The sequence below is a fragment of the Haemorhous mexicanus genome, chromosome 27, assembly GCF_027477595.1.
Source record: "Haemorhous mexicanus isolate bHaeMex1 chromosome 27, bHaeMex1.pri, whole genome shotgun sequence".
Classification (NCBI taxonomy): Eukaryota; Metazoa; Chordata; class Aves; order Passeriformes; family Fringillidae; genus Haemorhous; species Haemorhous mexicanus.
The window spans coordinates 1,084,393-1,093,047 of record NC_082367.1 but is presented as its reverse complement, the minus strand read 5'-3'; the positions used below and the strand labels follow the sequence as shown (position 1 = coordinate 1,093,047).

The 8,655-nt window shown below is 50.6% G+C and overlaps 1 long non-coding RNA gene across 1 annotated transcript; it reads right to left on the bottom strand.

The window, feature by feature from the left end:
* Positions 1 to 1,024: 1,024 nt before the first annotated feature.
* LOC132338803 (uncharacterized) lies at positions 1,025 to 8,224 on the bottom strand. The gene is made up of 2 exons (XR_009489537.1): positions 7,786 to 8,224; positions 1,025 to 1,362 (listed from the first exon to the last, which is right to left on the bottom strand). It is a non-coding gene; the product is annotated as an uncharacterized LOC132338803 (long non-coding RNA).
* Between the last annotated feature and the right edge of the window lie 431 nt (positions 8,225 to 8,655).

The window sequence follows — 8,655 nt, the reverse complement described above, 5'->3', positions numbered from 1 at the left end:
CTGTGGGGGGATTTTATTCCTGTTAGAGGGGTCCAGATCCTACAGCTCCAACAGCAGAACCCTGACTTCCCCTGCCCTGGAGGATTCTCCAGTTTGGGGTCTTGAAGGTGAAAATTTTGGAGTGAAATCCACTGGGAACAAGGGGTAGGGTGGAACATGGAAAATGGAAACAGTTCAAGACAGGGATATCCACAGGGATTTGGGATTGGGGAAGGGCAGGGGATGGGGTGGGACATGGAAATTGGTGTCTTGGGAAATGCAAGAAGTGTCTGGGGCTGTGTGTTCTGCCCCCACCTGTCAGAGCTGGGCAGCTCTCTGCTGTCCATGGGGCAGTTTTCTTTATCTCTCCCACAGCCAATCCTCCCTCCAGGAGATCTCTGCTGTCCATGGCCACTCAGTGTCCCTGCAGGGCTGATCAAATTCCAGCATCCCATGGGGAGATGCTCCGCCCAGGGGAGGAGCCAAGCATTCCTCCCTGGATCCAATCTGAGCTGGAACAGCCCAGCAGCCTTTGGCCACTGCATTCCCAGAGGAGCAGCTTTCTCCTGCCCTGCATTCCCAGAGGGAGAGCAGGCCCATCTCCAGCAGCCCTGGAGCTGCAGAGGAAAACTCCCCCCTTGTGCAGGATCCCTGCTCCAGCAGAACCACAGCTGGCACTGCAGGAGGGCTGAGCCCCCCTGGGATGGGACTGTGCCACCACCCTGAGCCACAGCGTGCCAGGGCCTGCTCTCACTCTGGCAGGGTTTGTTTTGTATTACTGCATTTGTATTTTTAATTTCCCAGTAAAGAACTGTTGTTTCTGCTCCCCTATCTTTGCCTGAGAGCCCCTTCATTTCAAATTTATAATAACTCAGAGGGAGGGGGTTTGCATTTTCCATTTCAGGGGAGGCTCCTGCCTTCCTCAGCAGACACCTGGCTGTTCACACCAAGACAATTGGGAACAGAGTTATGGATGTAGGAATATCCACAGGGGTTTGGGATTGGGAAGAGTGTCACAGTGAGGGAGGCTCGGGTCATCTCAATATGAGAATCAGCAAGCTTCCTTTATTGATTAGAGCATCAGACATTTAAGCACAACACATAATAAGCTCATGCATATTTTGTAAGTTAAGCAATCTATTGGTTATTCTTACTTCTTCATTCTTTACAACTTACATCTCCTTTTTCTCATGCTCCGCTCTCGGCTACAGCATCTTTGTTATCGTAATACAGCTATGCTCAAGGCCACAGCGTCTTCACAGGTGTGGGGCCTCAGATTAGCTGGGTCTGGTACTTTTCCACTTCTCAGCTATCCAGAGCATGTCTACGTGACCTTCGTCACGTAACCAGTCTCCAACAGAAGAGCAGGGCATGGCAGCGAAGCTGGTGGGGTGGAAATAGAAAAAGACACACAGTTAAAGATCTAGGAAAAGCCACAGGGATTTGGGATTGGGAAATGGGAAAGGGATGGAAACAGAGCTGGTGGGGTGGGACATGGAAACTGGGAACAGAGTTATGGATGTAGGAATATCCACAGGGGTTTGGGATTGGGAGGGGCAGGGATGAAAGTGGGGCTGGTGGGGTGGGAATGGAAAGTGGAAACAGAGTTATAGGGATATCCACAGGGATTTAGGATTGGGGAAGAGCAGGGGATGAACACAGAGCTGGTGGGGTGGGAGCTGTGGTTCCATCCAAGATCAGCTGCACAAAGGGATGGGAAGAGATGCACTGGGAAAAATTCCTGGAGTGGGAGTCAGGGCATGGGGAAGGAACACACAGGGAAAGAGAAGGGTGTGAAAAGTGCCAGGGATTTAGGGATGCTCCAGGATGGAGGGCAGAGGGCAGGGAAGAGGCTGCAGCTTCACTGGATCATGGAGGGGGAAGACGGGTGAGATTTCCCTACAGTAACCCAGACAGGAGAGGTCCAAGCCCTGCTCCTTTCCCTCTTTTTAGGACCATTTTCCCTCTTTTTAAGAACATTATATGTCTTTTAAGGAGCATTTTCCCTCTTTTTAGGAACATTTTCCCTCTTTTTAGGACCGTTTCCACTCTTTTAAGACAGCTGGAGATAGGCTGGATGCCGCTTCCACAATTCTGGGCTGTTCTTCTGCATTTTATGTTGTTATCAGTCAATAAATCCCTGTGTTCACAGTTGGGGATTGTGAAGCAAAACACTTCAAAGTAATAAAAATAACTATGAGGGGGAAAATCATAAAATATGAAGCAATATTTGAGAATTCCACATTGGATATTCATGTTTTCCAACAACAAATCTGCTCAGAGAGGATTTTTTCCAAGAGATGTTGCAATCCATATTTTTGGCATTAAAAAAAAATGTTCCAGGAACAAAGTCCTTGTGAGCTCCAGCCAGTTTTATCTTCAAATTATAAATGGGAAAGTGAGGCCTGGGAATAGAGAGTTCCCCATGGTCCATGAGCCCAGAATTCCCACTATTATCCCAGTAAAACCAGTTTAAACAGAATAAAACTCCCCAGGAGAGGTGAGTGCTGCCTTTTATCCCCCATCAGATGCTAAGTGTCCTCTTTCAAACCCATTCCTTTCAAATCCATTCCCTGCTCCTACTTCACTTGGGGAGAAATGGGAATTCTCATGATCGAGGAGGAAATGGCTTCCCCTTTTGTTAGGAATAATTAGGAATGCAATTTATCCCCCTTCCCTTAATAACGAGTGCAGGAGGATCCATTTGCCTCGTTAAATATTTATTGTTCCAGCCTAGGTAGGAAGGAGCACAGCCCTGGAAGTGCAGCCTTGGAAATCCATCCCTGTTTTCCAGAGTAACCATTTCATCTCGGATCACTTTCCCCACTCAACCTGCAGCACAAATCCACCAGGATTTTATAAACTTTTACTGCTACTGGCTTTGGGGCTGCAAAAACCTGGAATTTCAGCCTCTTGGCTTGGAGATCAAGAGTGAAACTGAAGTGGGGAAGATCCCTGAGCAAGGCTGGGATTTATTTTGTGGGGTTGTCTATAAATCAAGGACGATTTAATGTCCACCCTGCTCGTTCCTGTCTGGAGTTTGTGGTGGAGCCATCCAGAATTTGAGTCATGTGTGAAATATTTCTGTCCATCTGCTCCAACAGGAGGAGAACAACTCTTCCAAGAGCTGCTTTTGTCCATAATAAATCTCCAAGGGAAGCCCAGCAGATGTGGAGGGTGGGTGCTCCACGTAGACCTTCGGCCACGTCCTGCATTGTTTGCCCAGGACCTCGGCCCCGAGGAAGATTCCCAGAATTCTTGGACTGCTTCAGCTTGAAGCAACTGAGAAAACATCTTGGGCTGTTTGACCCGTTGGGTCATGAAAATAAATATTTGGAGGGAAGGAATTTCTGTGGGATATTTCCCAAATCCAAGGGCCCATGTGTTGCTCTGGCTCACGAGGTGACAGGTCCATGTCGTGTCCGTGGCAGGGGGACCTGGGGATGGGACCACTGGTGGCTTTTTCAGCTGTTCCTCAAGAGGAGCTGAAAGGCAGAGAGATTGGGGTCACCCAGGGAGAGAATTCCTCCCATTTGAGAAGGAGGAGAAGGAGGGAATTTCATGGATCAAACACCGATGGCTGCTGCAGGAGCTCACAGCGCTGTGGCCCCACAAAAACAACATTTCTGTGGGGCTGGGTTAGGTTTAGAGCCAGATCCTGCTGGCAGCACCTGCAGAGCTCTGCATGGCCACCCTGAGGGGGTCCTGCTGCCCATCCCACGGCTCCCTGATGTGGAAAGGGACCTTTCCCAGGATCGTTCCCAAATTCCCCCTCTCCTTATCCCTGGCTGGGGCAGCTGATTGTCACTAAAATGAAAGTGTCAGGATTCTGCACATGGCAGGGATCCAGGGCTGGACCCTCCTTGTCAGAGGAGACCAGGGACAGCACTGAGGGAGGAGGAGGGGGAGAAGGAGGAGGAGGAGGAGGAGGAGGAGGAGGAGGAGGAGGAGAAGGAGAAGGAAAAGGAAAAGGAAAATGAGAAGGAGAAGAAGGAAAAGAAGGAAAAGAAGGAAAAGAAAAATAAGAAAAATAAGAAAAATAAGAAAAAAGAGAAAGAGAAAAAGAAGAAAAATGAGAAGAAGGAGAAAAAGAAGAAAAAGGAGAAGAAGGAGAAGACGGAAGAGGAAGAGGAAGAGGAAGAGGAAGAGGAAGAGGAAGAGGAAGAGGAAGAGGAAGAGGAAGAGGAAGAGGAAGAGGAAGAGGCATCTGGAGGCCCCAGAAAGGCTGGAGTTTTGTCCTGATGGATTCTGTGTGTGCAGAGTGAGAAACATTCCATCATGATGGACTTGGAGGCTCTGTGGGTGAGGGAATCAAAGGGTGGGAGGAGGACAGGAGGAAATCTCCTCCCTGGGGATGATGCTGTGGGCTGGAGAGTCCCAGGGGTGAAACTGGGAACTTGGAACACGGGAACGGGGAGCACATCTGCTCCTTCCCTGGATGACACCAGACAGGAGAGGTAGGAATTGCAAACAGAGCTCAGGGCAGCCTCAGAGCAAAGCTGGGCCTTCCCTCGGTCCCTGCTCCAGCGTGGGCAGGATGGAGGGGCAGCGAGACAAGAACTGCACACGTTGGGAATGAAAATCCCCTCTGGAATGAAAAGGGGTCTCAGTGCTCTGCTTCCTCTGGCAGTAAGTGGAGAATCCTTACAAAACCTCAGAAATCCTGAAAAACCCTGACCAAAAAAAACCCTCCAGCCCGTCCTGACAAGCATGTACAAACCCCTACAGATCCTGACAAACACCTACAGACCCCTACAAACCCCTAAAGACCCTGCCCCCTACAAACCCCTAAAACCCGGACAAACCCCTACAGACCCTGACAAACACCTACAAAGCCCTAAAAACCCTGACAAACCCCTACAGACCCTGCCAAACCCTGCCAAACCCCTAAAAACCCCTACAGAACCCTATAAACTCCTAAAAACCCTTACAGACCCCTACAAAGCTCTGACAAACCCCTACAGACCCCCACAAACCCCTACAAACCCCAACAAACCCTTCCAAGCCCCCACAACCCCCAAACTCTTCTCCATAAACGAAGATGGGATGTTTCCCTGGGGCCACCTTTACCACTTGGCCGGTGTAAGGGCCAGAGAAAGGGAAAGGAAAGCCCTGGGCACTTGACAGCCCTGGGGTTGGGTTTCCCAAGGTTTCCTTTCCAAACCTGCACTCTGCAAGCAACACTCAGGTTTACTCCATCAATCTCCCAACACCTGAGCCAGCTGGGCCGAGGCAGCTGGTCCCAGAAATTCTGGGAGAATTTGCAATTGCAGGTGGAATCGTGGGAGAATCAGGAGCTCTCCCCTCATCCACAGGAAGCCAGAGCATTGTTTCTGTTGATGCCACATTTAGAGAGGTTGTTTGTTGTCCCCTGTCTTTGCCCAAGTTGTGTTTCTGGTTTAAAACTCTTCTTAAAGGGTTTAAAACTGGACTTCAAATGTGCTCCAGGCTCTGCTGTCCCCTGGTTTTGTCCTCAGATTATAAATGGGAAACTGAGGCTCAGGGATGGGGAATTCCTCATCGTCCATGAGCCCAGAATTCCCGTTGTTATCCCAGTAAAACCAGTTTAAACAGAATAAAACTCCCCAGTAGAGGTGAGCACTGCCTTTTATCTCCACCAAAGGCTAAATGTCTGTCACCTTCACATTTTCTGAAAAATCCGTTCCCCCAGGATTTTGCTCCTGGGAAGCTGAGAAGCCTCAGAGAAAAGGAAAACAATTCTGGTCTCATTTGCTTCTCCTGTGCTGTGCTAATGTGGAATGTGTTTGAGATTGTTCACCCACAGGTGATTGTTCCATTGCATTCTGCTGGGAGTTGTTTTCACTCTTTGGCCAGTCAGGGCCAGGCTGTGTCAGGGCTCTGGAGAGAGTCAGGAGTTTTCACTATTATCTTTTAGCATTCTGTCTGTATCCTTTCTGTATCCTTTAGTGTAGTTTAGTATAGCATTCTTTAATATTTTTCGTATCATAAAATAATAAATCAGCCTGCTGAGAACACAGAGTCAGATTCATCATTCTCTCCCATCGTCAATGGACCCCACATTTTACAATACTAAAGAAAAACTTGTGACTGTCTGAGACAGCTAAGACACAATTTTGATTTAATTAGTTAAGAAAACAAAACAATTTTTAGTAGACTCTAACTGACAAATTACTTTAGGTAAACAATCTTCTTAACACATTCCACACGTGTAAAAACAACAGGAGTAGTAAGCAGAGATAAGAATTGTTTTCTCTTCTTCTCTTTGTGCTTCTCTAGGAGAAAATCTGGAGAGAGAATTGTGTCTCTCTCTGTTCAGGGAATGTGAATGCCACACCTGGGGAGGGTTGGCTCATTACTATGGCAACACCTGACAGCCAGTCAAGGTGTAAGAAAGTGATCTGCACCACTGGACAGCAAGGAAGGAGTTAACTGACAAATCTTCAGGAGGAGCAACAGGTAGAAAAGGTGCAGCATCCATTTTGAGAGGAGCATGTGGCTGGTCATCAGGGGGGCTCCCAGGGCTGTAATTATTCCTTATTTAGTACTTTTGATGTATTTTTGTTAAGGTTTAATACACATTAAAAATTTTAAAGGTGAGCACTCGTTTCTCACGCTGGGGAAAGAGAAGAAGAGAGTTTAGCTGTCTGTGTCTGTCTAAGGAAAACACCAAATGATCCTGTCTGGGATTGTTGTGCTGTTTGCCTCTGGATAGGCAGGAATTCAACCTGGCACTGTGAGGGTTTTGTACTCATGGGATGGTTTGGGTTGGAAGGGAACAAATCCCATCCCATCCCATCCCAGGTTCTCCCAGCCCCAATGTCCAGCCTGGCCTTGGCCACTGCCAGGGATCCAGGGGCAGCCCCAGCTGCTCTGGCAATTCCAGCCCAGCCCCTCCCCACCCTGCCAGGGAACAATTCCCAATTCCCAAGATCCCATCCAGCCCTGCCCTCTGGCACTGGGAGCCATTCCCTGGCTCCTGTCCTTCCATCCTTGTCCCCAGTCCCTCTGCAGCTCTCCTGGAGCCCCTTCAGGCCCTGCAAGGGCTCTCAGCTCTCCCTGGAGCCTTCTCCTCTCCAGGGCAGCACCCCCAGCTCTCCCAGCCTGGCTCCAGAGGGGCTCCAGCCCCACAGCAGCTCTATGGATTCCTCTGGACTCTTTCCAGCAGCTCCAGGTGCTGCTGAGGTTGGTCCCAGGGCTGGGGCAGCTCTGCAGGTGGGGAATCACCTGAGAGGGGCAGAGGGGAGGATCCCCCCCCTCATCCTGCTGCGCTCACTGGAGGATTAGCCCAGGGCAGGAGCAGAATTCCCTGCTGGTTCTCCAGCCTGTCCTAAGAAGCCATGAGAGATGTTTCCTTTTTTTTTTTTTTTATTTTTTTTCTTCTGTTTATTTGTGGGCAGTTTCCCCCTGTGCCCACCTGGTGTGGGGTTGGGGGAACCCAGCGGAGCTTGAAGGAGCATTGAGGCCTCCTCAATCCCTTCCCCTCCTCCCAACCTGACAGATCCAAACAAAACACAAGGAGGCACAGCAGCTTTTTTTGGGAGCACAGCTGTTGGCACACACACTGCAAACACACATCAAAGGCCTGGCAGGGTCTCTGTGCCTCTTGAAACCTGCCCCTGCTTTTCCTGGCTCCGAGGGCTGCTTCCTCCTCCCTGGCCAGGTGACAATTTCCCTCCAGGACCTGTTGCTGGGTGAAACAGCAAGATTTTATCAGCTCCCACTGCACTCCCCAGGTGTGGCAGGCACAGCTGCCTTGGCTCTGCAGCTCCAAGAACACTTTCTAAGCACTCCTAAATTAATGTTCCGACAGTTGTTATCTCTCACCTGCAAACACCTCCAGTCTGACACTCTGTATCCTGCGGGTGAGGGGAGCAGTAGTGAAATCAGCAGTGTCAAAGTGGAAGTTTCCTGCTGGAGCGGCAAATAAAGCTCCCTCCACAGCCAGCGCTGCTGTCCTGATGTGACTCCAGATACTGAATCCTTCTGGCAGCTTGGGGAGCTGCTCAGAGCCCAACATGAGATATTCCTCCTCCAGATGACTCTTTCCAGCTGTGCTCTCCCAGTCCTCACTGCCTCCAGGATTGCTGCTTCTCCCCGTGATTGGCAGCAGTTGGATGAGTTCTTTCACATCTTCAACATCCCTGGCAGTGCCCAGGGCCAGCTTGGACAGGGCTTGGAGCCACCTGGGACAGTGGGAGGTGTCCCTGCCATGGCAGGGGTGGCACTGGGTGGGATTTAAGGCCCCTTCCAAGCCAAACCATTCCAGAAATCTGGGATTCACAGGGGCTGATTTCAGCTCTCACTGCTGGAATGTGCTGCAGTCCTGTCAGGAGAGGCTGAGGGAGCTGGGGAAGGGTCTGGAGCCCCAGGAGAGGCTGAGGGAGATGGGCAGGGGCTCAGCCTGGAGCAAAGGAGGCTCAGGGGGGACCTTGTGGCTCTGCACAGCTCCTGCCAGGAGGGAACAGCCGGGGGGGTCGGGCTGTGCTCCAGGGAACAGGGACAGGAGGAGAGGGAACGGCCTCAGGCTGGGCCAGGGCAGGCTCAGGGTGGATTTTTGGGAGGAATTCTCCATGGAAAGGGCTGCCCAGCCTGGCACAGCTGCCCAGGGCAGGGGTGGATCCCCATCCCTGGAGGGATTTAGAAGCCCTGTGGATGTGGCACGTGGGGACAGGGGCAGGGCTGGCCTTGGCAGGA